The following is a 23,406-nucleotide window of genomic DNA, read 5'->3' on the forward strand; positions in this document are numbered from 1 at the left end:
GTTATTGTTGAAAAATCATCAGTCATATTTTAGTATGGTGAAAAAAGTCATAAAAATAATAGTAAGTCAAAAACTTCATTAAATGTGGTCTGGAGTGTGGTCTATCTGTATAGTGTCTTGAGATAACTCTTGTTATAAATTGATACTATAAATAAAATTGAATTGAATTGAATTAAATGTTTGCAGTATTTCAAGAACTGACATAAAAGAAAAATCACAGAAAAATAATGCTATAATATGTTGAAAAAAGTCATAAAAAAGTTACAGTATATTTTGTAAAAAAAGTCATACTATAGTATGATGAAAAAAATGATAAAAGGTACAGTATAACTTGTCAAAACAATCGTAGTACAGTATGTCCAACAAAGTCCTAAAAATAAATAGTTTGTAATGTTAAAATCACCATAATATATATAAAAAAGTTACAAAAAGTCAGAAAATATTGTTCGGCAAAAGTCAGAAAACGTTACAGAGGAAAACATCTAAAGTGTTAGTATAGTACATTTAAAAAAGTCAATAAAGTCACAGTGTGGTAATGTCAAAAAAGTCCCATGAAAATCCTTCTATGGTACTGTATGTCGGAAAAAAGTCATATTATAGAATGTCAATAAAATCAGAAAAATTACAGTATAGCATGTCAAAAAAGTCATTGTATAGGATGTCAATAAAAAAGTCACAGTATAGCATGTTGTAAAAAGTCGTACTATAGTATGACAAATAATGGACAACAACAAAATAACTTTATCTTAATTGTGGAAACCACAGACAAATTTACTTTATCATATCACCAGAGGACTATGGTCCAATACAAGCACTGAGTAAGTGCATTGAGCAAATCAATGATTGAATGTGCCAGTACTTCCTTAAATTAAATAAAAGACAAAACTGCAGTGGTTGTTGAGCCAAAGAAGAACAATTAAATGCTCTGATTCAATCGACACTGTTAATATCAGCAGACAAAGCCAGATGTCCGAATTTCAACATAGAGACATAAAGACAATGACAAAGTTAGCCTACTATCATCACGCTATACTGTGACTTTTTTTATTGACATACTATACAATGACTTTTTGACATGCTATACTGTAATTTTTATGATTTTCTTGACTTTTCAGTCGTTCACTAAGAGAACAGAACACTGCTGCTCCGGTTCTCACTTCGACCAGAAAGTGGATCACATTACTCCAGTTCAAGGGTTTTAACACTGGCTTCCTGTCTCTTAAACCAGTGGTTCCCAAACTTTATCAGCTCAAGACCCAAAAGAGAAATTTGGTGTCTCCCCGGGACCCAAACTTACAAAAATACACCATGAATCATTGTAACGTCTACATTTTAAATTATAAAAGGAAACAAAAACAGAAAAGGTCTCTATTCTCCTTTCTGTGTCTCAGCCCTTTCTCAACTCATTTTCTTATCCCCTCCTAGGATAGGAAAAGAGAGAGAGAGAAAAAAAACCAAAGCATCTGAGCTGAACAGACCAGTGTAGCAAAAGAGAACGCTCATTCACATAAGATTGATTTTACTCAATTTGCCAATTGGCGACCCATTTTGGGTCCCGACCCTACGTTTGGGAAACATTGTCTCAAACCATCCAGACTTCTCACGTGGTCTAGGTCAGGTCTGCTTTCTGTCCGCATAACTAAACAAGGAGAAACAGCGTTCAGTTTCTATGCTCCACATATCTGGAACTAACTTCCAGAAAACTCCAGATTCGCTGTAACTCTGTTCCTTTAAATCAAGGCTGAAGACTGCTGCCTTATATTATATCAAATAATTTAAATGTCTTACAAAGCACTTTTATTCTTGTGTTTCAAACCTGTCTTATTCTTGTTAAACGATTTTAATATAAGCTTTAACAAATGTTTTAAATTGCCTTTTTTCCCTGACCAGGAACAGTACATCCAAGGTGCTCTTATGCAGTACAACAGCTTTGTCGTGGACCTGAACCGTGATGTTCTCCCCTCCCCCCTCAAACATGTTTTGCACTCAACTGATTGCTTCAACATATGCACAATGTGTGGATGTATTGCTATGTTCAGTTCTACTACTGCTGTGGCTTGAATATACACCCATGTGATTAACGTTAAGTTCCACTCCTACAGTATGGTAATCTTTAATATGCAATCTACAGTACGTGTGTGTGTGTGTGTGTGTGTGCAGATGCATGTGCATATACGGTGTGGTACGTAACATTTCCATGCCTGCTGTTTGCAATTCCCATAGCCTGCATGTACAGCAGTGTCTGAAGGCGTTGCATTACAGATTGGGTCCTCTCAGCAGAATGAACTCCTCAGAGGATTGACGCACAACTCTGCTCCTATCTTGATCCTCTCTGTCTTCCTCTGCCTATATGTGTGTTTGTATGTGGGTGTGTATTTGTGTTTGATTGACATACGTGATATTTTTGCTTAGGATATTCAATATTTTTTGTCTTAATGCAAGAACTGACTGCAGTAACACTCGGGTTGTTAAGTTATAAATGAGCTGTGTCTTACTCTTGAAATCCTGACTTTAAATGAATTTCTTTATATCCTGTTAACTCTGATAGTCTCCGTTATTGTGCTTTTCTTCCCCTGACTGCTGTGTTCTGGATAGAAATTGTCTATCGCTGCAACTTCTTCCTGCAGTTCAATATCTTACAGCTTTTTTTTTTTTTTCACGTTGAACCCATCCGAATGTGATTTCCCCAGAGCATCGTTCTCAACAGCCTTTAGACCATTGTGAAATAGGATAGCTCAAATTATACATCTGTGTCTGTTTCTCAATTTGTGGTTGTACAGGGAGTTATCCGTCACACGATTTCCTCAGCCGGCTAGAAGAGACTCCAGGAAGTTACAGTCCAGTCGCAGAGCAGGCTAACTGTCCTTGTATCCTTATGTCCTTGTGTCCTAGCATTTGTGCTAAGCTAAGCTATCCAGCTGCTGGCTGTAGACATACAGTATATTCAGCAGACAGTATGTTTTTTCCTTTTACTGCAAAAAATACTTCTGTCATTTCAAGCTCTGAAGCTGATTTCTGAAGCAAAGTGCAAATCCACCTGTTACATTTTAGTCAGTGTCAGCTGATAGTGTGTCTAGTTAGGCTGCTGGACAGGGTCCAACTGATGTCACATGAGGGGGGTGGGCATGTTGGTTGCAGCAGTGCAGGATTAGGTTCTTTCAGGAGATTGTTATCGGCTGGAGAAAATCAGAGACCCTACACACTGACGGCTGCACGCGTTTTACGTAGAGAACACCATTGAAGACAAAGACGCTGGAAGACCCACAACACAATTTTTGTAGATTCACATTTTTAAACCTGAACTACATACCAAGGAGCAGGCTGGTGAGGGACGCCGAGTAGAGCAGAGAGCAGAGTAGCAGGTCCGGCTTCAAAATAAAACATGGTGAGACAGTTTAACACAGCACAACCCCTCTAGATGTAAGAGAGAGACACACTCATCCAGGCAATTTTAGTATCATGGTCATGTTATTTATAACATGCATGGAAAGTGAGACAGGGGGATTAATGTTACCGGCTAAGTTAATTTTAAGTATCTGTGTTCCTTTGTGTTACAAGCCCAGGTCAGCTTTGTATGACTCGCATCATCCCACAATCTATGTGTGCATTTCAGCAGAACATGGTGACAGGTTGGGGTCCCCCCCCACCCTTCTTACCACACAACTACATCTCATGCACCTTAACATCACAACACCTCGCTAACAGCCAAATTAGCAACAACACTTCAGAAGCATGGACCATGGACTAATGTTATTAGATCAGCAATAAAACTAGCCAATAAAATATACATGTTTCTCAGTTTATTTGGGAAATCGGTCATTACGCAGAATTAAAGTAAATGTGCATAGTGTTGTTAAATTGAGGACTTTATTCTGCATGATGCCCGTTTTCACAAATAAACCTTAACATATGCAAAAAGAAATGGCAGCAGGGGCCAGAATAACTAGATTTTATTTAAATGCACAAAATGACAAAAGAAGGAAATTTCATTCACAAAAGATATTTGACACCTGATTGCAACAATTTATGAGACATATTAAAGCATAATAATATTATTCCATCATAATGTTCTAAGCCCTTGAACTTTAATATCGAATCTACCTTTTTTGTAATTAGGCAATTGTTTGCTTATTCAAATTGCCTAGCAACACATTATTCTGAAACTGTAGTCAGATTCATGGTTTCCACTCCAGGGAATGTTTTACCTCCTTTACTTGTTATTATGTAGTGTGACAGCTACCTTGTAAAATATTATAGCTCTTCCTGCTTCTGTAAAATAATGATCAGTCGATTCTTACAGTCATCTACAGTGGGAAACGTTGTCGCCACAAAAAAATCATAAAAATGCACCACTTTAAATCTTGTTTGTACCACAGGTAGGCTCAGAAGATCATTCAACATAAGTCATTTAGCATAAAAAAGGATTAAAATAATACTAAAGAAATTGCAGTCAACTAAGACCAAAAAGGGACTATGGGTGGAAATCACCAGACGGCTCCTGATACAATATCATTACAATACTTATAACAAAATACTCTATTATTGCGATTTTAAACATTTTGCAATGTTCTGCGATTTATCGCATTTATACGGAAGAGGATTAGGGCCTTGAATGTGAGTTCTGACTTTTTTCTCAGAATTCTGACTTTTTTCTCAGAATTCTGACTTCAATCTCAGAATTCTGACTTCCATCTCAGAATTCTGACTTCCATCTCAGAATAAAAAAAAAGGCAGAATTCTGCGGAAAAAATGTCAGAATTCTGACTTTGATATTAGAATTCTGGGAATAAAGTCAGAACTCATCAGTGGACCTAATCCTCTTCCGTACAATTAAAACCTTTTTTCCAACTTCTAATTTTTCCCAATTTCAAATGACGTCCCAAAAAGGAAACTTTGTTAAAATCTGTTTTATCTAAAAAGATCCATTTCTCTGTTCATCTCACTTCAATTTTATCACTGCAAAAATGGGATTGTTAAGCAAACTTACTATGTATATAATCCATAGTCCATATATATATCCATATTTGGCGTCTGTGTATCGGTACAGTATTGACGCGGAAAATATTGCGATACTATGCTGTATCGATTTGCTCCCCCACCCCAAGAAGGGACAGGCTTATAAAAATCTTTTAATGACCAGCAAATCTCAAGAGGAGCAATGTTATTACCCCTTGTTTTAGGTTAGCTTAGCTTCTTTTACAATGCTAAGCCTATAAAAAAGGCACACAGCTACTAAAGGTCAGTCTCGCATTGCCAGACCTTCCTCCACAGCGCTGTGGAGGAGGGTCTGGCCAGTCTACACAGCATTCAGGCATGGGAGAAAAAGAGCAGACCTGAGGGGTTCAGGGTTTGAAGTACGGTGTTGTACTGACATCGTGTATTCACTTTGCTACACAAGGGCGGACAGAGGAGGGAATGAATCATTCAACAATGCCATGTTGACAGCTCTCGGACGGAGCGGCATGGCGCCCTGGCCTTCTCTGTGTCTGCTGAGCTAAAACTGTAGCTCACCTTCAGAGGCTTACACTGAGAACAAGTTCAACCCCCCCCCCCCCACCCGCTCACTGGGAGAGTACTTCACTATTTACACGTGAGCTAAATAATTCACCATTAGACTAAAAGCACTGAGTGAAGCTTTGCTACAGCAGGCAGGCTCACTCACCTTAAGGATATCCCGGTACAAGTTAAAAATCTTCTGCCTGGCTTCACTCACTGGACCGGATCCAAGAGGAGTCAATAATAGAAACTACATGATGTCCATGGAGGGTAGGTAGGGGCTAGGGTCAGCTGCAATGGATGGGGCCTTCTTTGCCACTCTGTTGGAGAACCAAACCAGCAGATTACACAGAAGGTTAATCTCTCCTGATTTTATTTACTACTATTTCATTTGTTTTTAATATATATTTTTTCATTTGTTTGTCTTTGTGAGCGTTCATGTCCTTTATGTACATGTAAAGGCATACACAGCCAATATAAGACTACCACTACCACGATTACCTGTATCAAAACCCATTTTACCCTATTCCATTTCATCTCAACGATTTCTCTTTGTAGGGGAGGGTCTAGGGGATTGAGTCTCTGTATTAGTTTCATTCTATGGATGAGGTGTAATATGTATCTGCTATGTTCAAAATCCCATAAGTAAATCATACAACAACAAAAAGAAGGAAAGGAGCCTTCCTAAGCACCTGCTTGTTATATAGGTCTGTGAAATTGGCTTGACTCCTCACTGTTTTACATTTAACTCCTTTGGTGAGGATACCAAAACTGTTTGTTGGCCAAAGTCAAGTTTCAATACCAAGCAACAATACAAAACGCTAAAGTGCCCGTATTATGAAAACTCAAAAAAAAAAAATAGGACTAAAATAAAACAGGACTAAAACATTCTCATAGAAGATGAGATGATGCTTTAATAAATGAAGCAACAGGACAGCCATGGCTGTGTGTTCTTCATATCATCCCATGCAAGGCGTGACTTGCCACCACTCAATAAGGATTCAACTTTGTCCTTATATTTAAGTTAAGCTCATTTAAGTTCCCCCTTAACTTGCTTCTGCGGGTCATTATAGACTATGGCATCACCTGCTTAAAACTTTCTCTGGTTAATGATACTTTTAACTGATTTAGATACCCATGGTTTGTTATTTGGACAAATGGAAATGGCCTTTTTGGGAATTAGTACATTTTTACAGAAAATGTATATAAGCGGAAACAGTCTCAACAACTTCATCCAAGTTAGAACATGCTTCCTTGAATAAGAATAAGTCTGTGCATTAGTAACAGTCCAATAGATCCTGTGTAGATTCTTCAGACCAGATTGGAACCAAACATCACTCAGTATTGTAAATCTGAACCAAATAAAGAACGTTATGGTCAGACAGACCAAGGGGAACTCTATTAAATGACATGTAGGCTCTTTTAACTGTACCATAACAGAGGTCTAAATATTTCATATCTCTTGTAGAGCAAACAGGGGAAAACATTATAGTTTAATGGTTTGTGTATGGGAAAGACACTTTGATCTGTACAGTCTAAACATGGGTTTGTTGTGCATGTGAGGATGCTTGTCAAAGTGTATAGTTTTAATATGCAAATGCTAATATTTCACATTCTGATTCATCTTCTGTGGGAGGATATAAATCAAATATATGAAAGCGTGTCTGTGCTCCCCAACTCTTTAGTGCAAAATACAGCTACTATGTTAAAGAGTTAAAGCTGATGTCAGTTCAGATAACATGTCAGGCCATGCGTTTTCATTCCACAAAATATGTTGCCTCAATTCCTCTTTCCTCACATCTCTTGAAAATCAGTTATGCAATCTGTCCCAAAATGTCCCAGTTAGAGAATAAATGCCGTACACATATTCTTTATAAATATTTACAACCTTTCCCCGAAAGAAGCAAGCAGGCTTGTTAAGTTGAGCAATAGTTTTAATTGGACCCACAATGCACACGCTCGAAATAGGAGTGGTTGCGAAACAGTTTTAATGTTAAAAGAGAGTGCAGATGTTCCAAGACACAGCGATTTCCAAGGCAGGGGATCCACAGATACGACAGGTGCGGCTGGACATGGCTGGATGGTTCCGGTGAGTACCGCGGACCTGTGGAAGTAAAAAGCAGGTTTGAGGCATGTTTCCTAAAAACAAGACTGAACAACACGAAAATACTCTCTGCCAAAAGACCAACTGGTTAGCAATGTAGGTTTCACACTGAACTGAGAGAAATGACTGGCTTAAATGAGTTAGCTGGCAATCAGAGAAATGGACCACAGGTGTGAGGAGCAGCAGGTGTGTGGCGTTGGAGCTGATGAGCAGATTGTTTTGGGAGAGAGAGAGTTATAGACGGAGGGGGCAGTGGGGGAGAAGTCCCTGTCGCCCCAGGTCCGGTGCTTGTATTGGGTTAGAGGGAGACATGGGGTGTTGGAAAGGAAGGGCGTCAATTAGAAGCCAAATAACAATGCCAGAGATCTGATTGATGCAAAGACCTGAATTTTACTTTATTGTGATAGGAGTGCAGGAAACAATGAGGCACTAATCTCAGTTAGACAATTTAGTAAAATGGGTCGGATCCCAGTAATATGTACAACTGGAGATCATGAGCAATGGTAGAGACACTGTGATCGACAGACAGAAAAAAAAAAAAAACAACAGTTTTTCCAGCAGATTAGCTAAACCATTTTATTTAAAGGGCAACCGTTTTTCTTAGCAAAATTGACCTAAACTGAACAATTCTGGAGTCAAGGGAATGGTTACATTACTTCATTCGATTTGAATGTTGGTCGTCTTGCTTCCCTAGTGCCTTTGGGCCGGCAAGTGTCAGGAAGTATCGCGTGGTCTCGCAATGTAATGAATTGCTTCATGGCACTATACGCACAGGGTATAGATGGAGTTTCTCACACCATCTTCATGGCTGAGCTGGCAAAAAAGAAGTAGAAAACTAGGAAAGCTTTATCGGTGGACCGGAGAAAGAGAGAAAGACAGACTGACCGAGCAAGGAGTCAAACACAAGCAGACATAGGAGCCGCCAAATACCTTTTTTTGAAGTTGTAGTGAAATCTCTAAAGAGAATCCTACGATCAAAAAGCAAAGGAATGGTCAAAACTCTATTGTTCCCGTTTGAGTGTGAGTGTGAGTGTGTAAGTGACACCATGTCAATATGCACCAATCCCCAATTGAGTTCAACTACATTTTTGTTGAGCCTGAGGAACATGTAATATAGCCGAGCCCACCAATACAGAAGGCAAGGATCATGTAAGGTTGGTGGTTCAATCCCAGGCTTTCCAGGCACATGTCAAAGTGTTCCTGAGCAAGACACTAACCCCCAAATGGCTCCCCTGATAATACTGTATTTATAGCTGTCCACTCCTCCAAATACTTAGGATGGGTTGAATATGGTATTTTCATCTCACCACTCTGTGTGTATGTGACAATTAAGAACAAAGTGTATTTTTACTGAAAGGGAAATTGGCCAAAACTATAAAAATGAGACCAAATTTGTAATAAACCATAATGATCCTTGATAATATGAGGAATAACTTCTAACACTGGGAAAAGAGGAGACAAAGAGAAATGAGCTGCACCTCTTTGAATGGCAGCGTTTCGGTACAGTTGAGACAAAAATCGCCTTATTTTATGAGCTTGTTGTGGGAAATATAAACTACTTATGGGTATTATTGATTGACAATATCTTAGTCTACCAGCTTATGAAATTTCATGTGGCATGTCATGTGGAAATTCCCTTTTGGAAAATCAAAACTTAAGTCTCAACTGTACTCCGTCTACCGTACTTAATGTTTCAACACATACAAATTTATCCATTAGAATAATTTGAGAGATGCTGATAAAAACTCTAGCTAAAAGTGCTTTAAGACGGCTTATACTCCAACTCAGTTTATGATGCAAGAATCTACAGCAGAGCAACTTACAAGTGAAACAAATTTATCAAAAACTTCTAAAAAAGCTAAGCATTTCTCCTCCTCTCGCAGCCGTCAGTGCTGTCATGTACTGTCTTTGACAGAAGTCGAGGCGAGGCAGAGCCTGGTGTAAATAGAACTGTTCCCATCCCCGGCGGTGGTCGGTGAATGACACATGTAACACACTGTGGCAGCTCACCATAAGATCTGTGTAATTCAGAATCAGTGTGCTTGCTGGATCTACCTATGGAAGCTGCTTTGAGGGTTGAGTAAAGATGAATACCCTGAACACACGCTTTGCTGCATGTCTTCCCACGGAAATTGCTATCCTGCAGTTCGGCATCTTTGAAAATTTCAAACAATGAGCATTGTTTGGATTGGGATCCCGTGGGACCCGACACAAATCTCACGGGAGCGGGCGGATTTACACTACTGCGACTAGGAGACCAGGGGTCCTAGAATGTTTTTATCAATGCTGTAGCCGTCCGTTTATGGGTTTGCCTAGCTAGGTTGTATAAGAAAACACTGACTACACACGGAACATCCGGTAAAACACCAGCTAAATTCTTTTTTCCTTCCTGGGGCTCTCCACTCCTTTCTCCTACGGCAGCCTGAGGGATCCAATCACAGAGACTAACATAAAATCTGTTGTGAGGGAAATGAAAACAAATGAAAACAACATAAGAAAACCACAGCCAAAGAGTTGTTGTAAAAATAAAAAATAAAAGAACTAAATAAACGATTACAATGTCACGTTGCCCTTATTGAACTAGAAGGACTGTCATTTTTGTAGAACTTGCAGAACGTAATTTGAGAGAAAGAGAGAGCGAGAGAGAGAGAGAGTGAGACAGAGAGACAGAGAGAGAGAGAGGCACAGACAGACAGAGAAAGACATGGAAAATTGTAGCAGAGTGTGTCAAGCAGGAACATGGAGGCAGCAGGTGACTCCAACCACAGATCCAGAGCCAGAATCACCTGCAGGAAGCGATAGGAGGAGAGAGGAGAGGGCCGAGAGAGCACAAGAGTGCGGGAAAGGGAAGAAGTTGAGTTAGGAACATGGATTATTGGGATGAGGTTGCATACAGATTGCATTCAATCTATTGATGAATATTAATGTTTGCCGTTTGGGCAACACACACTCTGTGGGAGCAGGCGAGAATGCTCAGAAATCAACCAGGAGCGGGATTTTAAAAAAACTGCAGCATTGATTTGTAAATAACTGACCCACAGATGTGCCGCTATTTAAAGGATTCAAGGAACTTTCCTTTTTGTCTGCAGCTGTGGCTCAGGTGGCAGAGCGGTTCTCTACCAATCGGGCAAGACAACCCAGAGTTTCTCCTGATGCTGAGCCATCTGTTTGAATGTGCATGAATGTTCATCTGATGAGCAGATGGCACCTTGCGTATCGCTTTAAAAATGCATTCCATTTCCGTTTGTCATGCAGCTGCGTGGGATTTGTTTTACTCTCGACGAGCAGAGCCATTTTGACCCTCTACCACATCGTAACTGCCTGTTGGGAGAGCTCCACAGCCTGGGACCATGGACTACCTGAAACAAACAGCACATTACAACACTCGGCAGTGTCTGAGCATGTACAGTTTGAATTGAAATGCAAGTGTGTGTTTGCGTTGTTACATCATTTCCCTTGGCTGAACCTGACATATTAAAAGCTTACATGGAAGCTTATTTTTGGAAGAGTGGAAAGAGAGGACACTAGTAAATGTGTTTGCCAAATATAATATATAGGTAACAATGTAAAATTAGGGTACATTAATTAGCATTACTTAATGCATTAATAATCATTAGTTAACCGTTAACTAGAGTAAAATAAGGTGTCTAATTAACATTTATAAACATGATTCAGTGTTCATGTTCACTAAGGTATATCTTTTACTAATGCCAATGTCAACTATTAAATCATTCATTCTTTAATGGTTTGTAAGATGCTATTCACATTAGTTATGAGAGTATTAAGCATCACTTAACAGTTAGTAATGCAATATTCAACATCAGGTAAATGTTCGTAAATGTCTCTTGATAACATCACCTAAGGGTTTACGTGTTAATTAAGATACTTTCTAATATTACTAGGTGGTTGATGAAGATGTTTGATAGCATGCATGTCTTAAGGTTCACAGCCAAGCCATCTCATTATTAGAAACCTTTTTTTGTATTGTTTATTTACGGGTTGTCCTTGTCCACATACTTTTGTCCACTATATGTCCACCCTCCAACGTATGACTTACTCTTGGTGGGGGTTGAGATCAGTGAAAAGACTCCATGCAGAGACTTGCTTGTTCCTTTATCTTTATGGAGAAATTAACTTAAAGCCCAACCTATCTAAATTTTTGTTTATGCAATACAAGCAATACTTAACCATAATTGGTCACTTGATTAATGTAAAATAATACTGAATAAGCATTACTAAACCATAACTCAACAGTTATTAATGATCTTTTTTCGCCTTATTGTAAGGTTAAGAACAATTGCACCTTAACTTACACTTGATAAATACAAAATAGTCCTGCCAAAACCTCATCCGTAGTTCACCAGTTACAAATGGGCTTTTTGAGCAATATTTAAAGATGAAAGCATATACCCCTTAAGTAACATTTGATCAATGCATTAACTCACTAATAATTAACTAAACTGTCACTGTTATACAACAGTAGTGAACCAAATGGAAATCCTTTTTTATTATACACCCAAAAAAGAGACCATATACTAATCAATTCTTTAGTCATATGTTCACTACAAATTGCCATTTCCTTTTTTAATTTCTAATAAATTCATGAGCCTCCCTCCTGAGGATTGAATCATATCATTATCATGAATTAAGTAATGCTAAATAATGCATCATTATTGTAAAGTGTTACCTTTAAATATACTGTATGCATATATATGTATGCACATACTGTATGTACATATATATGTATGTATGCATGTATATGTATACATATACTGTATGTATATATAGCCTATATATGTATGTATGTATATATACACCACATCTGTCTAGGGACAAATGCGTCACATCTGTATGTAAAAATCTCCCATGATCTGGAATTCCATGATTTTCTGGTAACATTGCAATAATCTAATCCAGACTTGGATACGTCCAAGTGGAATAATTTTGGAATCAGTACAGTAGTTTTATGCTCCCTCACGTGATGTCAACAGTCTGGGACTGAACATATCATACGGAGTAAGAAGCACCTCAGAGATTGTCAAAGTCTTGTACAGTGCACTCGGCTTCAGTTTAACAATGCTTTGAGTTGCCTAAACCGAAGGGAAACAGTAACACTTTGCATTTCCATGTTCATGTTCACTCACAATCTGTAACAGTGGGACTGGAAATAAAAACACCGTCCCCATGGGTGGTTCATTTACTCAAATTGTTCCACTTTGCAAATTAAAATTTTATGAAAAGGTTTTCTATTTTTGGTCTCCGTGACATTAAAATTAAATTTCCAATTTTCCATTAATTTCCAGGCACAGTATGTTCAAACGTGGAAAAGTAAGAAGCTTTTTTTTTTTAAATTAAATTCTCAGATTTTAAGAGTAATTGGTGAAATTTATGTTAAATTTATTGACTAATTTTTGATAACCATTTCAAAAAACAACTGCCTACTTAATCTTTTCCAGTCACTTGTTGAGTAGACACACACACACACACACCCACACACACACCCACACACACACACACACACCATCAGAAATAATGACCTCTGATTGGTCCACTCAGTGACAATATACCTGCAATTAGTGTCATAGTGGTCAGCCCCACTGCCTCTAGAGTACAGAAGCTAAAAATCCTGCCAACCCCAATCATTAGCTGGGAGAATAGGTTTCACACACACACACACACACACACACACACACACACACACACACACACACACACACACACACACACACACACACACACACACACAGATGTCAGGGCTATGGTCCAGACGTTGGAGCCCTGCTGCTGTGGAGAAGATGGCTGCTGAATTCCCCATTGTCTTGTGTAATTAAATTTACAGAATCACATCTTCATGGTGCCGACGTCCCGCTCTGCCAACAGTCAGATTGTACTTTTTAAAAGTCTGTGGGCTTTGCTCTCTACCTCCCCCCACCCTCCACCCCTTCCAAGTCAACTTGATTGCTGCTGCTCTCCCATTAGCCTCGCTGCTACACTTCTTCTACACACCCCTCTTTCAAACTCCTAAACATCTTCCACACATACTCTCCCTATGGCATGCTTTGCTTTTGGCCCTCCTCTTTTCTTGCTTCATTCTCTCTACCTTAGCCTCTTCTCTGGACTCTCATCATCCTCTGACCTCTCTCCAGGCTGTGGTTGTCTGACTCAGTGCATGACAGAACCACCCTAGAGGCAGAAGTCCAAACTCTAAAGACATACATGTCTAACTTTTTCTCTTTTTCTGCATCATTTTCTGCAGCTAAAAGCGCTTTCATTCCATCTAAATAAAATTTAACTTTTTCAACCACAAATAAAAACTATTCTCTTCTTTTTCTACCCTCCTTGATGATCCCTCAGGGTTCTGTTCTGGGTCCCCTCCTCATTACTCTCTACACAAGCATCCACCGAGTTGCTGTGGACAAGTTTGCCAACTGGTGTGAGTCACACCGACTTCATATTAACCCAAGCAAAACTTTGGAAATGCTGGTAGATCCCAGATCAGCTGGAGACCAGATCCCTGTATCCATCCAGGGTCATGACATCAAGAAGGTGTCCTCTTTTAAATATCTAGGAGTGTTATTGACAATGACCTGAGTTGGTGCACACATGTAACAAACGGCAGTGCAAGAACTCAACAGCATCTCCACAACTTGCGCAGCCTTAGAGTGTTTGGGGTCTGTTAAAATACTATGATAATCTTCTACAGAGCAACAATAGAGTCAATTCTTCGTTATGGTATTACCAGCTCTTTTGGGAATTTGACCGTAAAATCTAAGACCCAGATTTTCAAGCTGGTTAAAACGGCAGGTAAAATTATGGGAACACCTGCACCTCTCAACCCGCTGGAGCTTTTTAAACAGGCAACAATAAGGCAGGCCAGGCCCATTCTGTCTGATAACTCTCATGCTTTGTTTTCACAGTTTGAGCTATTGAACTCAGGAAAGAAGTACAGTGACATTTGTCTTTTCATTGTTTTTAACCCTGTGCTTGTCGTTGTGTCTGTAACTCTTGCAGCAAAGTAAGTTACTCAATGTCCAAACTAAAAATCTCCTAAGGGAGACCAATAAAAGTACTTTGACTCTGACCAAATCACATGACTCTCAACTCACATGGGTTTCTCGCTACAGCTATGCTGCTGACATTCACCAGATCCAGTCTTTTCCTGGTATGAAACCCAGGAGATGGATCAAATCTCTGCTTGTCTGGCTGACATCTCTCAGTAGATGACAACCTAAAGCTTAATCTGAACAAGACTGATCCCCTCTCCCTTACTTCCAGGGAAGGCATTTCCTGCATTCCTTGGTGTCCCCGACTTGGACAGCAAGGGACCTGGCTGTGACGCTGGATGACCTGCTTTCCTCTGTTATCAACATCTAGGGACAACCAGCTCCTGTATATTAATTTTATACAACATCAGAAGGGTTTCCATTGATTTCTCAACTAGAAAGCGGTGAAGGTTCTGATCCAGGTTCTGGTCATCTCAAGCCTGGATTATGTCATCTCCCTCCTGGCTGGTGTGCCTGCTCGTGCCATCTGCAGCTCATCTACAATGCAGCACACGACTACTCTACAACCTATCCAAGTTCTTCCATACAATTCAAGACACTGGATCTTTTATCTGCAGTGCTTTTATCTTCAGAATGGCTCAAGCCCATCTTACATCAAGCACCTGGTCTAACCACACATCCCAGCCCATACACTCTACTCTGCCAATCGCCTTGCAACTTTTTCACTCCAAAGGGGGCCCATTCATGAGTTCATTAAGCTTTATGAAGCCATCACTAGTTGTAGCTGCATGCTTGAACACACTCACTGTATGTTAGTGTGGAGAAAAAAGTCAGCTGGATAAATATAATGTAATAAAAGAGAGAAGAATGATGTTCACATCACACCAGGATAAAAGACTTGTTTTAGATTCTCAAATGAAGTCAAGCATACAGGAACAGAGAAGTGGCCCTGCTGTGTGCCTCCCTTCATTGTTAATGGACCAAAAAGCTTTAAAATTCATACATAAGGTTTGCACAGAGTATATGTTCACACTGTGCTCAGTGTGGGGCCATTCGCTGGGCGGCTTCAGGTGCCTTTGACAAACTAAAATGGCCTCTCTTCATCGGTGAAGCCAAAGTTTTCCTTTTATAATTTTGTTCTGCTTGCATTGTAGATATGATATAATTGATTTGATGACATATTTGTAGATTATCAATAATTTACTGGTTGAAAGGCCCAAACTGGCAGATCTGAGCTGACTTTGAGGACAGTATGTGTTAATGTCAGATATCTAAACAAGTTCAAGGTGACCAAACAGTGATGATAAGTAATACTGTATTATAAAGAAAAATGGGAGCCGTGTATGAAATACAAATATAAAAATTGGAGTGATGGAAAAAATGCTTAATCTGCGTTCATAGTCTGGCTACCGAGTTTTGCACATTTTTAAATAGCGCCATGCAATAATCCAGGTGTGAGGATATGGAAGCATGTGAAAATCTCTCTGTGTTATTAAATGATGGGAGTGTTCTTAGTTTACAAAAATTAATTTATAAATGCAGGATTGCACCAGTTTAAAGATAGCATCCAAGTTTATAGCAGAAAATCAACGTTGGGAGTGAGTGGGCCAGGGAGGGGCTAGAGTTGTTCACATTGCTCTGGGCCAATTACCTGTGAGTCGTCTGAAATGAACTGACAGAAATTGCAGCTTCCCATGCACATTGGTGATGATGATGATGAATAATCATCATTATCATCAGCTTTGACTATCAATTATCTTGTGTGTAGTGTCTGTGAAGATGTGTCCCATGGCAAAGAAAATCTGTACCTACAGAGAGATGACACATGTCCGAGTCATGAAATTAAGGCACAATCCAAACGAGACCAAATGAGAATCGGAAACAGAAAAGAGCGCCCATTCAGTTTTCCTCATACTGTTGTTGGCCATTGCAAGAGTCCTCCGTTATCTACCTTCAAGGAAGGCCACACCTCTGTGGTCCAGCTAGAACAGGACAGTCTAGAGTCAGTGGCAGAGAGCAACCATCTTGGATAACCCCGTTAACCCGCTTCATTACAAGCTGGGGCAGATGGGCAGCTCTTCTTCCCATCCAGGTGCAATAAGAGGCGCTTTAGATGTTTGTTTGTGCCCACTGCCATCAGACTTGAGACTACAAACTGATCCATTCACTCTGATTAGCCAGCCAAAAATTACACACACACAAACAAACTTGTAAATCATGAAATCTTGCATCCAAAGGAACCGATTCTCCTTTCATTTGGCTCGTAAACATCTTTCACAATGAGACCTATGTTTCAACCACTAAGTTTCTGTTGAAATACGAGTACATTTGTGAAGTGACCGGAACATTTCATAGTGTAATCAATTAGTCCAAGACCAAACAACGTAAGGTGCATGTTTCAAAATCACCCTTTGAAGTGCTAAAGATGATCTGTTTGCTTCACTGTTTTCACATTACAGTAGGAATTTACCTTTACATTACAAATCAAATTCATCAATTTCCATAATTCAGTGTGATCAATTAAGACATCTTCACAAATCATTGATTGCAAGAAACAAAGTGTTATTACAACAATCTTTTAAGGTTTTAAAGTAAATACTGTAAAAAATAAACAAAAAAACATTCTAACAGAACTGAAAGAAAATGGTTCACTGTAGAGCCTTTAAAGGTTTTCTCTACACTAAACTAATCTGCATCCATTCATTCTTCTGGATTTGGCCTTGTGTTCTGGTCCACATCACAATGTATGTTTTCATAGTTTATGCACCTTGGGAAAAATCTTCTATAATGTTGAATTTACAGCAAAACTGCCATTGGTCAGCAGTGATGTCATCACAAGCCTCATCCACACTATTGTGTTGTACACACTGTATATCATCACAGCGTCCCTTTGTGGCGCTGATGGTTTGAGCACAATTGTAAGTTTCCAACACTAACGTTGAGAGTTCAGCTTCCACCAAGGTCCCATACAAATCTCAGACCTTAATGTGTTGATTCTGAAGTTTTGCATCAAAATATAACAAGGAAAAAAACAACAGCTATACATACAGTTTATTATGAAAATGTTTATTTGACTAAAAGTAATGAACAATGAGCATTTATTAAACAATAGTGAAGAAAATCCTGTCAAAAGTTATGCATGTACTTTGTGTGACTGTAGTGCATTTCAATGTGGAACTGGTCTTTCTGGATTTTTTGTTGTACACCATGAATGTCAGATATACTTAGAGTTTTAAAAAGACGTACTCCTTGATGATCTGTTGGGTTATTTGTACTTAAGGTAGTGAAATGTAACCACATACTTGTGAGAATAATTACCAGAGCGTCAGATACAAGCTGTAATGTCACTGTTTAGAGTAGGGGTGTCACAATACCAAAAATTCAGTAGACGCTGCCAACACCAGGAAAATACTATGATTCTCAATGCCGATTTCGATACCACGATAACAAAAAGATTTTCTAAGATTCCATGTACTTTAACTTGAAACATGAACTTCTTTCTTAAAATATTTCAAAGATATCAAAATGTTCTAACAAGACATACAATTACAGCATAGAATAACATAATAAAGTGCAATAAATGATCATAGTGCAACAACTAGCTAGTGTCTCCAGACACAGTCCAGACTTACAGGCATCTTGTCAAAAGGTACTGTGCAAAAAACAGTGTTTCTAACAGTTGTGTGACCAGAGAAGTTACAAACCTCTAGTAAATAGTGTCAGCTTAGAGTCCAAAAAGAGACAGAGTCGGCTGATTGGAATGGTAAATTGGAAAGAGAGGACCGTGGGTTTGCAGTGAACGTGCCATTTTTTAGGTCGGGTAGAGATGACTCTCTGATGTACCAGTAGTAGAAGGAAGGGACTTCTTCGTGACCTCCTTCTTCTGAACGTACTGCCTGGAACACTTTATTCATTTGGCAAACACTTCTGTTCAAAGGGATGTACAAATGATCGAAGCCACAGCTGATCTAGGAGAAGCTTTCAACAATAAGTAGCTTACGGACATTGCATCCATATATCCTCTAATCAGAAGTATATTTTGCAAAATATCTGTATTCAGTCAAAACCAAATTGACCACTTACTATTCAAACTATCTAAGTAGACATTTCCAAAATGTGGAATTTTGTATCTTTATTCAGACACCATAAAATCATTACCATGTCAATCACTTAGCCATACTGATGATTAGTGTGTAAGAGCAGAAGAATATAGTAGTATAATAATGTTACTGTTCACTGATTCTGATAAAGCCCCACAGTACTCTTGTGTCTCTTAGGAAAATAAATGCAAAGTTATCCCTAGATTGCCCTCTCTTTTCCATCCTTCCTGTCAATCTGCTGTAAACTATGCAAAGCAGATTAGGAGTCTGCACTGCCTCGGAGACAGTGGTGCTGTGTCCAAACAAATCCTCCAAAAGTAAAAAAAAAAAAATAGCTTAATCACAGCCCAGAGTAGAGTACTGGAGCCAGCAGGCTGTCAGTCAGAGTGGATGATGGAGGCGTCCATCCAATTTCCATCCAGATTGTGTTTCTGTTCATCAGTAAACCGTCGTGCTCTGACTCACGGCCCAGACTCTGGCTCTAGATATTCTTCTGCACATCTCCTTTTGTTTCACTTTATCAGCTGTTTTCTACAACCTCCCATGTGATAAGAACAGTGATAAGGAAAGGTTCGTTCATGTTTATTGTCCCAATGGGACAATAAACAAACCTCGTTATGTTGCAGTAAAAATCACATCACATGGCATTTTTAAACAACATTAGGACAGACAAGACAAAGAGAACCGTAACATGTAGTCTCTGCAACTCATAACATAGACGAGAGCACTCAGGCAAGGTACTTTTTTAGTTTACTAAGTAATTTTGTTGCTGACCTACCTAGCAACCAGTGTGTGGACACTTGGAGTCATGGTGAAAAAACTCTACTGCTTCTCTTGGCCATTAAGTAAAATAGCGTGAGCAGATGTTTCTCATCTGAACCTGACAGAGTAGGATTACTACCATTCTCTCTTCATGGATCCTGTCCATTGGTTACCTGTTTTAACATGCCATCCCTGGTGTTAATGTAACTACATATCAGAGACTTTCATCATGTTAAAGCAGATATACTTCTTAGTTTACTAAAATAACTTATTTGTGTCTTAATCATTTCTGTTCTTGTACAGTGAATATATTTTCTTTGATCCTATGTTGTACTTCTCTTGTTTTTGCTAGTTTCGCTTTTTTTGTTTTTGTAATATATAGTACTGCATTTTAATAACGTCGTACTATGGTAATGAACCTGAACCTAAACTATAAAGAGTAAACAATACTAAATTTTAAGGTAAGGACCACACAAATTATACAAAAACAGGGTATTGTTGAGAAATGATTAAAGATTTAATAAAAAATGTATAAATGGAATTTTGGACCTTGTAGAGTGCCTGTGGAAAACCTAAACCAAACCCAACATCAACTCCTAAAGCGACTCAAGGACAGTCACCCAATCTGGGGACACCTAAGGATTTTAAGACTTGAATCAATATGCAATGGACCCAAAAAGACCAAGTCTGACCAATCAAAATAACAATTTGATTCCAAGTCAACATGATGCGTTCATGTGAGAGTTATATTTTTTCATTTTGCATAACCAGCAAGCGACATTTGTGTCCCACTTATGACACTTTATTTCAAGTTGCGGTCAGAGGTAACGTTTGCTGAGAGCACTTTGCGCTTTTTACACTGATCGCTGAAATGTGCTCATTGAAGAGTTGTGATTTCTGCACGTCAACTTTCAAAAACAGCTTTCTTAATCCTGCATGCTGCCAACCTGATTGTTTGCCTAAAATAAAGAAGGCAGAAGCATAGTCAAGTCAATTTTATTTATTAAAAGCCCAAACCTTTGGGGTAAGTCCTCCGCAGGCATAATATGAGCTTCCATTTATACGCCGATGACACTCAATTGTCCCTCTCTAACCACAATTACCCTAATTTAAAATCCTACTCTCAACAACTGCATCCTGAATCTCAAACACTGGATGGCTCAAACTGTTCTACAGTTAAATGAAGTTAGGACTGTGGTAATTATTATTGACCCTGCACAAGCAATGCCTATATATCACAACATCTGGGCTCTCTGTCCCAAAATAGAGCCACAAACTGTAAAAATCTTGGCGTTTTCTTTAATAATAACCTCACCCTGAATGACAAAGTGAACACAGTTGTCCAGTCTCCTTTCCTGCAGCTCAGGAGACTCTACAATCTTCTCTAGTTACAAACGTAGAGATTGTCATGCATGCTTTAACTTCCTCTCGTTTGGAGTATTATAACTCTCTCTATACATGTCTGAGTCAGCAGTTTGCACAATTTACAACTTGTCCAAAATGCAGCAGCCAGACTCCTCACTTAAACCATAAAAAGAGAGCACACCTATTTAGCTTTTTTTTTATTGGCTCCCAGTAAATGTTAGAATTCATTTCATGATATTTCCCCAGGTGCAATTTTCCAAGGGGGTTGCATGGGATTTTGCCCTTTCTGGTCTACATATCCCTGACTCTGCTGACTTATTTTTATCCCTAGTAAAATGTACCCCCCCCCCCCCCCCCCCCCCCCCCTCCCCAAAGATATCAATGCTTCATAAATAGATCATTACAAACTTCTAAAATAGAAGCATTTAAAATGAAGTCGCCAATAGGTGACTATGAGCCAGCTACAGGCACCGTCAGCTGACGTTCATTTTAGGGGCTATGATAGTATAGTACGGTACTTACTGGGTGAGCTAGAGGCCCCCCCACTGACTGTATTTTCAGGGCACTCTTGAAAAAGAGATTGTAATGTCAGTTAGTGTTTTCCTGGTTAAGAAAAAAGAACAGACAGACTGACATACATGACATATCACCACCCTGATGCTCTGCCACTAGACTGATCAAAAATGGTAAATTACTAAATGATTATACAATAGCATTCAGAGTTTGCATGGAATAGTAAGCGGGCCTTGTAATTAGGACTTCATAATGGGATGAAGATGATCCTTATTACAAATAATGAAAACGGGGAAGAGCAAGTCAATCGAATTTAGCAGTAGCTACAAAAGAATCCATTGCACAGAATTACTGCAGTGTGCATTCACTCTTTGTCTCTGCTCACATTCCCTTCCACAGCTTGCACTAATATTCCATACACATCCAATAATAGGGAAGAAAATGTGAAGATGAGATTTGCTGAATGTCAAATCTATTCATTTATATTACAATGAGCTCAGTCCACTCAATCCATCCTTCTGTGCACTTTTTCAATGAAACTGGATGCATTTTTACTTTTTACACATATGTGCAGTGGGTGTGCATTAACATGAAACCAGCACAGTTAAATTCTTTAGTGTTGTGTAACTTTTTTCAAAGATCTTGTGCGCTTTATCACACTGTTGTTCGAAAGGTATGTGTGTAACCAAGTGTGAAATTAGTTTCCATATAGTTTTAATGGTTGTTATGTATACTTCAGGTTCATTTTTGGTTGAAAAATGAACTTGAAGTGTGAAAAGGTGAAAGAGGTCAGAGTGGTGAGTGTGCGAGAGAGCAGGGATGATTACACTCCGTTTCTCTCAGCTCACTTCACACTCTTGACTCCCTGATTTTGCCTCTAGCACCAAGGTTGACATTTGCGTTTTTGGTGAAATAGCTCAACAGTTGTTGCATTGAGTACCATGAAATTGGTCTGTTGATTTGATTGGTACAAAACAAAATGGAGAATGTTGACATTGTAAAAACAAATGTATTCTCATGACCAGGTCTGTATGATATCGTACAAAAATGTATGCACATCAAAAAGTATGATATCCAATGGAAGGAGACAGTAGAGGCGGTAGTTGCTAGTTGTTAAAGCCGCTACAGACGGCAACGCCGGCACCAGTGCTGCGCATCACACTCCGCAAGGTCCTCAACATGGTCATATCAGCGGTGGTTGGTGATTCAGTTACTCTAGAATAAGTGGCTTTGAGCCGGGTACAGAGCTCCTGTCATTTCGACGGACATTTAGTTAGACATTTAGGCAATAATTAGTATTATGAGGTTATAAAAGTTGGGTTTAGGCACCAAAATGTCTATTTAAGGAATAAGCAACACGTATTTCCATGTGAAAGTAATTTTTCCTAGCTGACCAGATTATCTGTCTATCTGAGTTTTCTCTTGCCCAATCATATTGCAGCAGCTCTTTGTGGAGCTTAGCGCCACCCATGACAATTGTGATTGGTTTAAAGAAATGCTATTAAACCAGAGCATGTTTTCCTACCATCCGGGACTGCGGTAGGGAGGCAAAGCGAGACTAATGTGTCGCATAAAGCAAAGAAATTGACGAATGCTTACGAATTACAATGCTTAACTTTTTGTAGCTTTTTGAACATATGGTTCATGAGAACAGGCTGCACTGGGAGCGGCCCAATGCAGCTCGTGAGACATTCTCTGGAGCCCTGAAGAGGGACAATTAGACCTAGTGGCAGTGGGTCAGTGGACTGTTAAACCCAGCCTTCTGTTCAGCTCATTTTTTGTAACTAATGCAGCACGAAAGGACAGGGGAACCAGCCAGCCAGCCGTTGGACGACTTTTCACTTGGCTTACATTTGCTTGCTAACTCCAGCGTGGTGGAGTGAATGACTGGTGGCACCACTTACCATTCAGCTACATTGATTTGAATGGGAAACGCCTTTCTGTCCATTTTATAAATCTATGGCTGTATATGCAGTTAAATGTATCCTGTTTGATTGGCAGTGTTTTTGAGGGACAGTGAGTGACCACAGACCCTCAGTTCTCACTCATTCATGCTCTGTAG

General features: G+C 39.2%; 1 long non-coding RNA gene across 1 annotated transcript; it reads right to left on the bottom strand.

Annotated features, from left to right (window-relative positions):
- Positions 1–1,782: 1,782 nt before the first annotated feature.
- On the bottom strand, positions 1,783–23,000 carry LOC117950007. The gene is made up of 3 exons (XR_004657787.1): positions 22,904–23,000; positions 9,272–9,276; positions 1,783–1,794 (listed from the first exon to the last, which is right to left on the bottom strand). It is a non-coding gene; the product is annotated as an uncharacterized LOC117950007 (long non-coding RNA).
- Positions 23,001–23,406: the final 406 nt, after the last annotated feature.

The sequence above is a fragment of the Etheostoma cragini genome, chromosome 9 (assembly GCF_013103735.1).
Source record: "Etheostoma cragini isolate CJK2018 chromosome 9, CSU_Ecrag_1.0, whole genome shotgun sequence".
In the NCBI taxonomy this organism is placed as follows: Eukaryota; Metazoa; Chordata; class Actinopteri; order Perciformes; family Percidae; genus Etheostoma; species Etheostoma cragini.